The following is a 14,441-nucleotide window of genomic DNA, read 5'->3' on the forward strand; positions in this document are numbered from 1 at the left end:
ACCTTGAATTCATGGGCATTCTTCAAGACCCCATTCCAATTATATACTTCCTTTGTACAATTCACCTATACCTGCCAGACAAATCTCTGGGTATCCGATTGACATATAACTCACTTATTAAATACTGCACATGTTTATCTCTATAAGCATGGAGCATTTTGGCATACAATAGCAAAGTGTTCATTATTTCTTATGACATTGAGTTATTAACTAACTGATTTTTATCTATGGAAATTAAATTCTAAAATCCTTACACGAATATTGCTTCATTTAAGCCACAAAGATGGAAAAGAGAAGATCTGGACTATTACATGAAAAGAATAATAGATTTTTGATGTTAACCTTAATCCACATAAGACCAGAGATGTTGGGGTAAGTAGAACACTGAAGGACAATATCTAAGTAAATTTGGGTCCCTTTAATTAAAAATGAAAGTTTAATCTTATACATTAAAGTTTATAGTTCAGGTCAGAAGTTGGAAAACTTTTCTGTAAAGGGCCAGATAAATATTTTAGGCTTTGCATGTCAAGAGGCAAAACCAAGTTATAACTGTGTCACTGCAATTTGTAATGTGCTGAGAAGCAGTGCAAACAAATAAAAAAGCCACATGTGCATCTCTGTGGCAATTTCTCAACTCTGCTGTTTGTAGTGCCAAAGCAGCCAGATAATACGTAGACAAATGTATGTGGCTGTGTTCCAATAAAAGTTTATTTATAAACAATAAAATTTGAATTTCATATAACTTCACATCACAAAATATTATAATGTTTTTGATCTTTTCCCAACCATTTAAAATGGTAAAAACTATTCTAAGCTCATAGGTCATGAGATATAGGCAGCAGGCCAGATATGGCCCCATTAGTCATCGTTTGCTGACCAATGGTTTCAGTATATTTTAAAATCTATTCATACTCTTGGATCACCATGTTTCATCTGTAGCATAAGTAAATCAGAAGATCACAAAATTTTATTTAATTCTAGTTTGTTGTTACAGAATTAATTTTTACAATATATATCTTTTCATGCACACATTTTTTCAATTGCTGTCAATTTTTAACTAGATTTAACATTAGAGCCACCTCTGTATTCTAGCAATCTAGGGTGTATCAGTTTTATACACACCCCTACCGCCCCCAAAGCTTTTGTGTTCATTCTGCATTATCTTATGGTAAGTTGATATTTTAGGTTTTTTTCCCCAGAAGCAAACATGAAGTAGTTTAGAGTTCTTTATATACATTAGAGTGGTTTTCTGCTGCCATCACACCAAAAGTACAAACTGCACTGGAATTTTTTTTTTTAATCCTAAAAATGTTACTCTGTTGTCTTCTGTCATTTAATACTACAGAAAAAGAAATCTGAGGCCAGCCTAATTTTTGTTTTCTGATAGTAACATTTTTTTTTTATTCTTTCTAGATATATAATGCATTTTTTTCTTTATCATAATTGGAAAATTTTGTGATATTGTTTCACTTTGAATTATCATGTCTTACATTTTTGACTCGGGAAAAGTTTTATTTCCTGTAATCTTTTAGTTTATTACATTTCTTTCCTTAGAAACAATTACCTATATTCCTGTCTCTTCTTGAGAAACTCCAAATATCCATATAGTGGACTTCAATCTTATTCTCCATATATCATCTTTTTTATGATTTTAAATTTTTTAGCTAGAACTTTTCAAATCTATTTTCCACACTGACTAAACATTCTATCAATTCCGCTCAAATGTAGGTTTTTAATACGTTATTGTAGTAGGCAGAATAATATTCCCCACCATCCCAAAGATGACCAAGTCCAAATTCCCAGAACTCGTAAATGAATTACTTGACATGGCACAAGGGACTTTGCAGACATAATTAAAGAACATTAAAATAGGGAAATTATCCTGAATTATCTGGATGGGTCTTTAAAACTGGATAACCTTTCCCAGGTGTGGTCAGAAGGAGATGTAACTACAGAAGAACAGTCAGAGAGATTCAGTGTTGTTGGCTTTGAAGACGGAAAAAGGGGGCCAGAAACCAAGGATGTGGGCAGCCTCCAGAAAATGGAAAAGGCAAGGAAACTGAGATTCTCTTCTAGAGCTTCCAGAAAGGAATGCAGCCCTGACAATACATTAATTTCAGCCCAATGTGTCCTGTGTCAGGCTTCCGTAGTACAACACTGTAAGATAAATTTGTGTGGTTTTAGGCCACTAAATTAGGGGTAATATATTACAGCAGGAATAGAAAACCAATGCAGCTCTCGTATTTTTAGTTTCTTTGTCATCTTTTTGTTTTTCCTTACTATCGTCCTACTGTCAGTTCATCACTGCTCTTTTAATATGCAGTTCTCCTATCCATAGAAGCCATATATCTTTTAATATGTTAGATATCAAAGAATTCCTGAAATGTTCTTCCTTAGCTTACAATTCTTATTAGATTTTCATAGGCATGCCTCTGAGTCTTTGCTGACTTTCTTTGCCTTGAATTTGTGGGATGTTTTGTTCCACTTGATTAATTTTCAAATGTTAAATTTATCCAGAATATTTTGGTACTGAAAGAAACTGTATTGATCATTTCTACATAATCTACTGTTTCCCAAATGCGTGTAGGGGGCCAGGTGTTGAGGAGACAGAGAATGGACTCCCTGGGAACACAGACAAAACAGACTCAGAAACTAGAAGGTTCTTTTTAAAATTATACCTTTCCATTCTTAAAAAAAATCTGATATGTCCCAGCCCAGAGAGATTCAGTGCTATACTGAGTCATTGTGAATAACTGCTCAAGTGTATTTGCTCAAACAAATGGTAGAGAACCACAAATCTTTAAACTTTTCTACATAGATAACTAACTTGATAACTGAAAATGTCACAAAAACCAACAAAGGATATGTCTACTGCCAGAGCCAAGTCAAAACTCAGTCCAGTTCACCTTCCACCTGCTATAGGTTATAAACTGTAATCCACACTTAGGACTTTACCACAAGTATCCATATAATTTATTATTCTACATCTTGTAATATTTGAACATCTTTAATATTCAATATGAAAAACAAATATTCTTTGAATTAAACCATCTTCCTTTTGTCTTAATTTTTGCCAAAATTTTAAGTTGTTCAATCTAATTGGTCCGTTATTTTGAGAACTATGTCAGTACGTTAATACTACTACAGAAGAACTCTTTTCCTTTATTCTTCCATCATTCTCAATATTCACTGGATTAAAAGCCATTCAACTAACAAGAGTCTCTCATTTATGGAACCGTCTTCACCTTCTGATTCAACAGCAGTTTCTTACACCTCTGAGTACAGAGTATTTACCTTTTTATTATTGTTCTTCAACATTTCAAAATTACGAGGTAAGTGAGAAATCACTTTTTTCATGAAAATATATACCTATCTTACTCTATTTTTGCAAAGATACTTAACATTTCTAACATATAAGAAAGGATTAAATGAAAAAGAGTTAGACATGCCATAGAATTAGCTCTAGGACTATACGATCCTTATCTATCTGTTTAGTAAGAAATTTCTGAGGATATCAAGTATGATAACATATGTATCACTGTCTTAGTCTGCTTTCTGTTGCTATAACAGAATACCACAGACTGGATAATTTATAAAGAAAATAAATCCATTTTCTACATAATTTCTGGAGACTGAGAAGTCTAAGAGCATAGCATTGGCATCATGGTGAAGGTCATCCCACGGTGAAAGGGTGGAAGGGTAGGCAAGCATGTGCAATGGAGAGAGGCACCAGGGGCCGAACTTACTTTATAACAACCAGGGCTCCACCCTCATGACACAATCACCTCTTATTAAGCCCCACCTCCCAACACTGTTGCAGTGGGGATTAAGTTTCCAACACATGAACTTTGGGGGACATATTCGAACCATAATAATCACTATTTTCCACTAGTATTATTTTAGTCATTCCAGAAGATTATCAAAAAAATTATATTCTAAGCAGTATTTTTTAAAGATTTTTACACTTACAGCCAAATCTATCAATATGGAAAACACTGATACATGTGAACATAGAGTATGTCCACATGGAGAAACTTCCCTTGGAGCAGTGGTTCTCAATCGAGATGCTTTGGGCATTGAAGTTAGAAAAGGAATTCTTCACGTTACACAGTACTTAGCATCCCTGAATTTCAGGGTTCCAAAAGCTAGTGGTACCTCCTTTAAAGACATTGTAATAAGTTTAAAACACCCCCACATATTTCAAAAGGACCAGAGGTATCACCCAGAATGTAAAATCAGAGCACTAGACTAACAGTCCTGGCCTCAGATCCTATTCCTTATTCACAGCTTCCCAACAGGACAGTTATCTATATGATCGGTGGCTGAAATCCACTGGTCCATAATACGCCAATGGTGAAACTAACCTATTATAAACTGGTAAGCACTGAAGATTTTCCCTCTGCATGACTTGGACCATGCAGAACAATAATTCTAGGTAAATGTATCTGTTCTGCAAAATGAAATTTTTCTCTCAAGCTGTACTAAAGTCTGGACTCTGGGAAAGAGACTTGGGGTAAAAGGGGGTAGGAAGTACAGTTCTAGTACTCATTTTTAGTCTCCCATCGGAAGCACTATACACAATCAGCTCGTTAGTAACAGAGCTGGTACTGCAAACTTCATGTGTCTGTTCACAAACACAAGAGAGAAAGGAAAAAGCTATTATTGAGCCACTAAAATCTCTAAGTCCATTATAGTGTTCTCTCTAAACCATTTGTCTTTATCCCCATTCCTCTACCAGAAATGAAGAGGGTTAAGAAAGGGATAGTCAAATATGTAACAGTCTGAACAAAATTATAAGTGTTAAAGAAAAAGCAGGTATTCCTTGATACTCTCATGTTTGTTACAAAAGCAATAGAGCTTTCCCTCCTCAATTTTTCCTTACCCAATGATGTTTTATACCTACTACTTATGCTCTCTTTTATTGGTAGAGCTGTTATCAAGGACGAAGGTCCCCATCTGGCTTAGTTCTTTTCCGGGTCATTGAAGAATCAGAAACCCAAATCAACAGCAATAGCAAAGCTTTGAGTATAGGAAACATAGGAAGGAAGAAATACTTCAAGAGAGAATTGGGCCATTCCCTCGAGTGGTGAATTGCCTTACATGCAAGTTCATAGCTGTTTTATCCCATTAATTTTGCATATGCATTTTTAAGCTTTATTGACACCTTTGATTGACATTGGGGTTATATAATCTTTTTTCTAATGCACATGTCCTTACCTATAATTCAGTCTGCTAGAATGATACGTATTTATAGATTGCATATGTATTTAAAGATAATAAGCATTAGCATGTCCCAAGGTTACATAAGGTCTCAAAAAGTCCCTTCTGTGCATGTCTCTCCATCTGGAAAATCCCAGACGAGCCCTGTGGTTAAGCTGTGTGGTCTTTCTTCCGTTATGTTGCCCCCAAAGGGGTGGGTCTAGGCGCAGTTGTGGAAGAAGTCAGTTTTCCATCCCCCCCACCTGCTCATGACTAACTTACTACCTATCAAAGCTAGATAAGGAACTTGAGCAAAGCAAATAATGAACTCTGTTTACCGCCTCCTATATGAATATAGAAATCAGGAAACGAGCCCCAGTGAAATCAAGCACAATATTTTTCAGCCATCGGAAATTAAAATGTTATAAAAGATATTCACTTAAGTTGAAAAAAAGAGTTCTAGGAATCACGTAATGATATTTCAGTGACATGTACTATATGTAATCAACTTTTCTTTGTCCAAAATGGACTTTGATAGAAGAGAAAATTTATGCATGTGATGTTTATATCAAAAATACAAGTTAATATTTTCCCAAAATATTTGACAATAAATTTTCTTTTCACTTGCTTTAATATCAGAATATGCTTTAAGAAACTGTGATCAAAGGACATTTGGGATAAAATATAGTTTACATGGTTTTGTAAGGCAGCAACAGTTTATTGAGTATTGGTAGTTCTTGTTTGTTAAATGCTAAAAAAATGGAGGCGGAGGGAAGGGCAGGGGCCAAAGACCATGAACAAGCTATGCTATGGTGAGAGGCACTGTGGAAGTTGGGAAAAGAACCCAGCTGTGCTCCCAGCCACGTGGCTTTGAGTATAAATAACTTAGTCTCACTTCAGGATGAGGCAAGGGGGGGAGGAGAGTGATTTCCTTATCCCTAAAGGAGTTGAATGAAAACACGGTCCAGTTATACTTCAAATTGTGCCTTTTTTCTGAGGGGACAGTAAAGAGCTTTCATTGGCTTCTCAAAGTGGGATATGACACCAAAAAGGTTAGTCATTATTGGAATAGAAAATAGTTTCCCAATCCTTTCAGGCCATATGTATACTTGAAAAAAACCTAGTGATATTAAGGGGAAAAAAACCGTCATGTAAGACATTTTAGGTGCTACCTAACCAGAACCAACACAGAATCATTAATGGATAGATGAGTGGGTTTCCTCCCCATTTCTAAATAGCCCAAAGATAAAAGAAACCACAAGGGAAATTTGAAAATACTCTAAGCTGAAAGATAACACTTTTATTTGTTTACGAATTCAGATCATATAGATGAAAAAATTAAAAGTGTAATCAATAACACTTTGCATGTGTTCATTATTTTAATAATTTAGACATCATTATTTTAACAATGCTTTCACAATTATTCCTCCTTTTTAGGAAGGAAGGGCATATAGTAGTATCTCCACTTTACAGATAAGAAAACAGTTATGAGGATTAGTGCCCAAGGACAAACATTGCCTAACTCTGCCAATTTCCTGACTTGTAGGCCAATGTTTTTCCAGTGTTAACAAGCAATACAAGCTTCCTTCGTAGGGATTTACACTATAAACCTGGCAGAGGGAAGTAAAAGCAGACTTTTAGGTTCTTTGTGTTTTTTCTCTGGAATGTTTGTTCCATTGAATCATTTAGGGCCAAATGATATGAGCAAAGAAGAGGAGATTTGAAATGGTTATCTGTGGTTACCATCTCATAGTTGATCATTAAATATGGGCCTAACGAAGCAAAAAAAAAAAAAAAAAAAAAAAAGTCTTTACAGATTTAGCACACCTTTCCACAGCAGAGACTGAAACGGAGACCCCTCCAGTAATAAACTGCCTCAATTTCCTGACGATTCCTGAGGATGCTTATTGAGTTCAAAGAGGGAGCAGCCAGAAAAAGAATTCCAGACAGAAGAAACAAGATCCCCAGTCCCCCTTTTCCTAGTCATCCACTTGGACACCAACATCTCCTGGGTTCAGGGATTCACCAAGCACAGGAAAAGTAACCCCGCCCCCACGCCCCCCACCACCAAAAAAGCCACCACGTTCTGTCTGAAGCTCTTCTCTGCAAATGTTTTGCTCTACAGACACTCCTACATTTTCATTAATATGGGGAGGCGGGAAAAAGGGCAGAGAGGAGTAACAGGGAAAACGTAGGCCAGAGGGGAACTGCAGAACCCAGGCAGCTGTACAAGGAAATAAACGACTGCGAGTTAACTGACAGCACTAGGGAGCCAATCCCTAGCGGAGTGGAAGGCCTCGGGAGGTAGGCGGGACTAACGGTTCCAGGCCCCAGCAGCCCGCACCAGCCACGCTGGCAGAGCGGGAACCGCGCGTTCCCTAGCAACCGCGGCGGCCACGCCCACCCTCTGGCCCCACCCTGCGCTTGCCATCCCCCACCCCGACTGGTAGAGCCCTGTTCCCCGGGAAGAGGTCCTTATGAGATTACCGTACAAACTGGGTATCCCGGCATCCGGATTCCTCTTGCAGAGCCTCCCTCCCCCAGCCCGCCCAAGTGCCGCTCCCAGGGACTGAACGATCGTCTGCTAAACGCTTTGGGAGCTGGCTAAGGAGGTGCGCCTCTTTTCAGTCCCGGGCCCCGAGCTTCCCGGGCAGGGTCTCCCCAGCCCCCTCGCCCTCGCCGGACACACACACCTCAGCTCAGCCAAGGCAAGGGCCGACAAACTTGGTGCCCGGCTGGAAATGTTGCTGTCCACGGTCCTGTCAGTCAGAGGCAGGGGCGGGACGAGCCAGCCGCATATCCCTATTCCCAAAGGGCGGTACGGTAAAGAGGCGGGGCTCGGCGGGCAGGGGCGGGCCCAGGGCTCAGCCTGCTCTCCGATTGGTCGGCCTCTCTCCCGCCTCTGCGCGGATCTGGGCGCAAATGCGCGGGCCAGGCGGCCTTCTCTTCCTTTCGACTGGAGTCCGAACCTCGAATACCTGTCTCACGTGGTGACTGCAGAAATTAAAAATAAGGCCGGTGACTTGCTTTATAAATATAAAACGCAAAGGATATGATATTTTGATTATATACCTTTCCCACCTAACACACACACCTCCCAACCCACCAAGCGGGCACAGTGCCAGAGGGACTTTTTATACTAATTTTAACTTTTAACAGGAGATTAATCAATTTAGGAAAGGTCATTGCTGAAGCATGACCAACAACTACGGTTTGGGAGTCTATGTTCAGGTACTCAGTTTTAACATCTAAAAATAATGAGAATGAAATATTAAGATGTTAATTATTTGGAAAGCTCTTGGCAATTGAATGCCTTATACATTATACTCATGTAATCCTCACAAAATGCTCAGAGATATCATCCAGAGCCTATGAACAATGAAGCACAGGCTAGGAGTAGTTACATTTATTCGATCACTTAACAAATCTAAAGGCCTGAAGTCATTATTTTTATATTGTGGTAAACTGAATTTAAACTCCCTACAAATAATTATGCAACTTCCTGTTTAATTTTTTCCCTTCTTAACTGTAAGTCACCTTCCTCTAGGCCAACCCATCATATCTTTTTTTAAAAGCCCCTGAGAAAGTAGCATACATAAAACTGAGACAACATAAATAGACTAACCAGAAGGTTCTCTGAAATCTCCCAGGATATTATGGCCAAGAATTGAATCCAAGATGTAATTTTATTTTCTGTCTTCCTAAATCATTTTCTGGTCTCCAGTTTCTCTCCAAGAAATAAAGGTAGAGTTAAATGAGATTGTATTAATAATCTTAACCATATTGTGTGTGTGTGTGTGTGTGTGTGTGTGTGTGTGTGTGTGTGTGTGTGTGTGTGTGTGTGTGTGTGGCTTTAAAATAGTGAAATCCTTTTTCCCTTCTATATTAAACCAAAATCCAGAAGTGCTTATCTTGTCAGATATGATAGTAGCAAGAAAATAATAATAATAATATTGCCTCTGGATAAGTGCTTTGAGAATCAATTAAAATGTCCACCGTACTGTGATAAAATCGTTGGGATAAAAGAAACACATTACAATTGCAAATGATTTTATATTCTTGTCTTGCTGAATTTCCAAATTTTTCTGAAAGCTTGTTAACTATGCATAACTTTCTGCAAAACTTGCTTGATTTGTATGACTTATGGTCCTCATTAAATTTTTTTAATCTTTTAAAAAATTTGGTTTTAGACTAAAAAGAAAGAGTTATGATTGTATATTAATAAGTATATTTATATAAATAAAAACTGAAAGATTTAAATAAAAGTGGTCAATATACTTATTTAAATCCTTTTTAATTGCATATTCAAATAAGTACAGCAAAGGCATTTGTTTGAATATTCTTACATATATAAGCTATTATACATTTAAATAAATGTATTGTATGCATGTAAATGTGTAATCATTGAAATAAACACAGCTGTATAGTCCCCATATGTATAGCTCCAGATGTTTAAAGTATACATTCAAATTTCTGGAACTCTACACCTTGGTATCTAGTTAAACATCCTTTAGAAAATGCTGTGCTACATATGAATAGAAATAAATTTTAAGACCATATCTGCTGTGAGGAAATAGGTTAGAACAATGAATAATGAGTCTCTACCACTGAATTTCTTATCATGAACATATCCTTATGAGATGAGCTTATCCTAGCTAGCTGTTCTACCAGCAGTTTACTGTTCTATAAAATGGGCCCTAGCCATCTTACTCCATATGAATATAACTATTGCAAAGTAGTCTTGCAGGTATTTTTCAAAATAATTAAACTCCAAAAAAATAATGTTTCCAATTAACTTTTAATACTTCTCACTTTTGGAGTAGGAGAGTCCCATGTTATCCATACCTCAATTTTTTATTTGTCACCTCATGCTTCTGCTCCTAAACTTGTAACATGCATAATTTGAAATTCCCCTGGTACAAACGTATATTAGAAGAAATTATGAAAAATAAATATAACTTACCAAATAAATAAATATGACTTAGGGACATTGAACAGGAAGTAAATGGCTTAATGTAAAATTAAGACATCCAGATATATGTTGTGAATATGCTTATTTCTTTACCATGTAATGAGACATATTTAGTTATATTTCTGGCAAGTTGGAATATAAACTAGAATGTAATAATCATATGTGCTAACGTCTTTGGCCTGTAACAAGCAGAGTGGTTATAAATATGTGAATATCCTAGAATAGATTTATGTGACTTTCTTTTTGGTTTGTAATTAGGAGTAGAATCACAATTTTTGAGAGCATGTACATATTCTAAATAAAAATAGAATACCAAATTGTTTTCCCAAGGTGTTGTACCATTTTGCCCTCCTAACAGAAGTGTTTATGGGATTCAAATGTATTAATCTTTTCAAAAACCAAATTTTGGCTTTTTTATTTCATTGATTGCTGCTCCTGTCTTTTTTATTCCTTTCTTTTTCTACTTGATTTTCTTATTTTGCTATATCCTTAAGGTGGAAAGTAAGACAGTTGATTTAAACTTTTATTATTCTTTTGTAGGATAGGCATTTACAGCTAGAAAATAACCTCTAGTACTGCTTTGGTAGTATCTCATGAATTTCCATACCTTTACTTTTAAGCCATCTGTGTCTTCATATTTCAGTCTATCTCTTATAGACAGAATTTTATTGAGGTTGCTTTTTTAATCCAGTCTGTTAGTCTTCAACTTATTATCCAAGTATTTATTCCATTTACATTTAATGTAATTACTCATATGGAGGCTTTAAGTCTACCATATTTCTATGTATTTTCTATTTTATATTTCTACATTTTCTCCTCTGTTTCTCCCTTCCTGCTTTCATTTGGTTTAGTCAAATATGTTTAGCCTTCCAGTTTTATTCTTCTATTGACTTCTTAGGTATATTCATTTCATTATTTTATTAGTGGTTATTCTAGGCTTAGCAATCCTAGATTATTAAATTGTAAATCCTTAAATCATTGCTAAGATTTATCAATGTTATTCCATTTAATATTACATTGATGAATGATCTATGTTCCCCTTTTATATGCCCCTCAGTTTTCTCCCCAACTTCAATATACAGAGCTAGAGTTCAGAGTTTCACATTTAACACACAACACTTCACACTTCCCATTCATACATCATACTTCACAAATATAAAATCTTTTAACATTAAAATAACATTTATTTTGGGCTGACCCTGTGGCTCACTCGGGAGAGTGCAGCGCTGGGAGCGCCGAGGCCACAGGTTGGATCCTATATAAGGATGGCCGGTGCGTTCACTGGCTGAGCGCAGTGCGGGAGACACCACGCTGAGGGTTGCGATCCCCTAACCAGTCACAAAAAAAATAATAATAACATTTATTTTCTTCCTTATCTTGTATTGTTGTCACATATGTTTCTTTTAAATTATGAAGCCTCATCTTAAAATGCAATTACTTTTGGCTAAAGTAGTAAGATTTTTAAAGGAAATTAAGAGAATTATCTTTATATTTATTCATACATTTACTGTTTCCAGTGCATTTTGTTCTTTCCTACATTTCCAATATTGAATCTTCCCTTAATATTGCAAAATTAGCGTTTTTTGGTAGTCCAGGTGTGGGGGTGATATTTTCTCTCAGTTTTTATTTGTCTGAAAATACTTTTATTCCCTCTCTTCTTTGAAGTTGACTTGAAATTCTGGGTAGAAAGTCATTTTTTCATTGAGCACTTTAAATATGTCATGCAATTTTCTTCTTGCATGTTTCTGATGTGACATTAGCCATTTTTTATCTTGCCATTTCTCTGTTTATAATCTATCTTTTCATTCCACATCTGAGTGTTTACAGAATTTTATCTTTAGTTGTTTTTTTTTTTTGACGTTTGTAATTTTTTTATTGGTTATGAATATTCATGAGATACAAAGCTGACCTTTAGTTTTAAGCAGTGTGACTACCATGTGTCTAGGTGTGTAAGTGTTCTTTTTGTATTTATTCTACATTGATTTTGCTGAATTTCTTGGATTTATAAGCCATGTTTTATATCATTTCGGAAGTCTTCATTCATCATTTTTTGAAATAATTTTTCTGACCCATCATAATTCTCCTCTCATTCTGGGATTCCAAGTACATGAAAGATAATTGTGTCACCCAATTCACTGAGGCTTTGTTTACTTTTCAAACATTTACTCTCTGTCCTTCAGATTGGATGCCCATCAGCTCTCTTAACTCTACTTTAAAGCTTATTTGGTGAATCTTTCAATTTAGTGACTGGTGAATTTCTAATATTTACATTTATATGTTTGTTATATTTCTAATTCTCTTCTGAAATTCTTTAATTCTTCACTTTTCAAGGCCATATTTTCCTTTAAGTTTTTAAACATATTTGTAATCAATGGTGTAAACACTTTACCTTATAATCAAATATGTAGGCCTTCGTGAGGTCAGTTTCTATTGACTGCTATTTTTCTTGACCATTGGACATATTTTTCTGTTTCTTTGTGTGTCTGATAATCTTTACTGTATACTGGACATTGTGAATAATATGCAATTTGGACTTGATTATGTTATATTCCTCTGAAAAATGTTTTTTTCCCTTATCAGGAAGTTCAATTATGTTCAATCACCTTGCATTTCTGTAGGCTTTATTTTATGCTCTGTGAAGATGGATTTGTGGAAATTCCAAGGTGTTTCCCAAGATACCCTCTACATGGGTTGTACTCAAGTTTCAAACTCTGTTTCCCCTTCTGTTCTTGTCAAGGGTTTTAAGCTTTGTTAGTGTGGGTCTAGAGTAGGCCTTACACTAGGGTATGGTCTTTTACACATAAACTGTGGCCTTTCTTGTGTCCCTCGTTTTATATATGAAGTGTTTCTGTAGATTCTTTGCCCTGGCTGGGCTGGAATTTCATCTCTCAGCCCTGATTCACCTCTAATATCTCTGTTCTTCTTTCAGTCCTATAGCAACGAATCTTCAGTCTTTCACTGTAAAGTGCACAGCCTAATCCTTAGCAAAGGACTTGTAGGAAACCCCCAAACAGACTTTTGGGACCCTCTTCTGTGCAATTTTTCTTCTCCCTAGTATCTTGCCTTGCAGATTATAGCTGTTTTGATACCCCCAACTCTGTAATCTGCCTCCACAGTTCAGTGAGACTGATATACTTTACTTGTTCTCCAGCTTTTTATTCTGTAATCAGAAAATTCGTCCCAGACGGAGTCCTGCAATGAACATGAGGCTCATGCCAAATGCTTCTCTTCTCTCAGGGATCACAGTCATGTGCTGACTCTTGTGCACTGCCAGAAAAATGTTGCCTCATGTTTCTTGTCCAGTAGATTATGTAGAAGAGATAGTTTAGTACCAACTCCTCTATCATGGCATGAAGCAGAAGTCCACATTGATATGTGAATTTTTATTTTGTATTTTGCAATTCTGCTAAAGTTCTTTAAATATTATTTCATTTTCCACACAACCATATCATCTGTAAATGATGTCAAATTTGTTTTTCCTTTTTAATACTTTTTAATTTCATTTTTATGCTACAATTTCCAGTACAATGTTGAATAGAAGTGATGATGGCAGGCATTCTTATCTTTTCTTTATTCTCAAATGGAAAGCTTTAAAAATTGATAACTAAGTATTCTTTTGCTGTAAATTTTTTGATGATTTTTGTACTAGATTAAGAAAGTTCTCTTTTGTATTTAGCTTTCAAAGTTTTTTAAAAATCATAAATAGATGTTAGCTTTATCAAATCTTTTTCTGCATATTTTGAAATGATTATGTTTTTCAACTTTATTCTATCAGTTTAATAAATTAGATTTTTTTTTTTTAATGTTTAAGTTTACCCAAAGTGCTCTTCCACTATCCCATCAGGTACAGTTGAAGCCCAGGTAAATAGCTGCCAGTAGGCAGGGCTTTAGTGGTTCATTGGGAACCCAGCTTTTCTACATCTTTGGGAGTTATGCCACATGGCACAACGCCTACTAGGAGGGTGACAACACCATCTTCTATATCTGGGCCAAAGAAACAGGGAAGTAAAGTGAAAGAGTGAGTAAGGCCAGTCACACCAGGTGGAAGGCCAAACATTGCTGAGCCCTTAACAAAAGCCAGAACTTTTACCTGATCTTTATCAGGCCCCAGGACCTGTCATTCAGGGCCAGCTAAGAGGTCTGCGAAATGTATGGGCACACATTATTCCGGGCTCAGAAGGTCCCCATGTTTGTTTTATGCTTTACTGTTGTCATCTTGAAATTTTTTATAATTTTATCTTTGCAGTTGTCTTTCATAGATGAAGTTTAA

At 36.2% G+C, this 14,441-nt stretch overlaps 1 protein-coding gene across 1 annotated transcript in view; it reads right to left on the reverse strand.

Annotated features, from left to right (window-relative positions):
• Positions 1-7,964, reverse strand: part of TRIQK (triple QxxK/R motif containing) — an 80,821-nt gene extending 72,857 nt beyond the window's left edge. Inside the window, exon 1 of the mRNA XM_063080072.1 lies at positions 7,891-7,964. The gene's annotated coding sequence lies outside the window, so the exon portion shown is untranslated. The remainder of the gene's footprint in view (positions 1-7,890) is intronic.
• Between the last annotated feature and the right edge of the window lie 6,477 nt (positions 7,965-14,441).

The sequence above is a fragment of the Cynocephalus volans genome, chromosome 15 (assembly GCF_027409185.1).
Source record: "Cynocephalus volans isolate mCynVol1 chromosome 15, mCynVol1.pri, whole genome shotgun sequence".
In the NCBI taxonomy this organism is placed as follows: domain Eukaryota; kingdom Metazoa; phylum Chordata; class Mammalia; order Dermoptera; family Cynocephalidae; genus Cynocephalus; species Cynocephalus volans.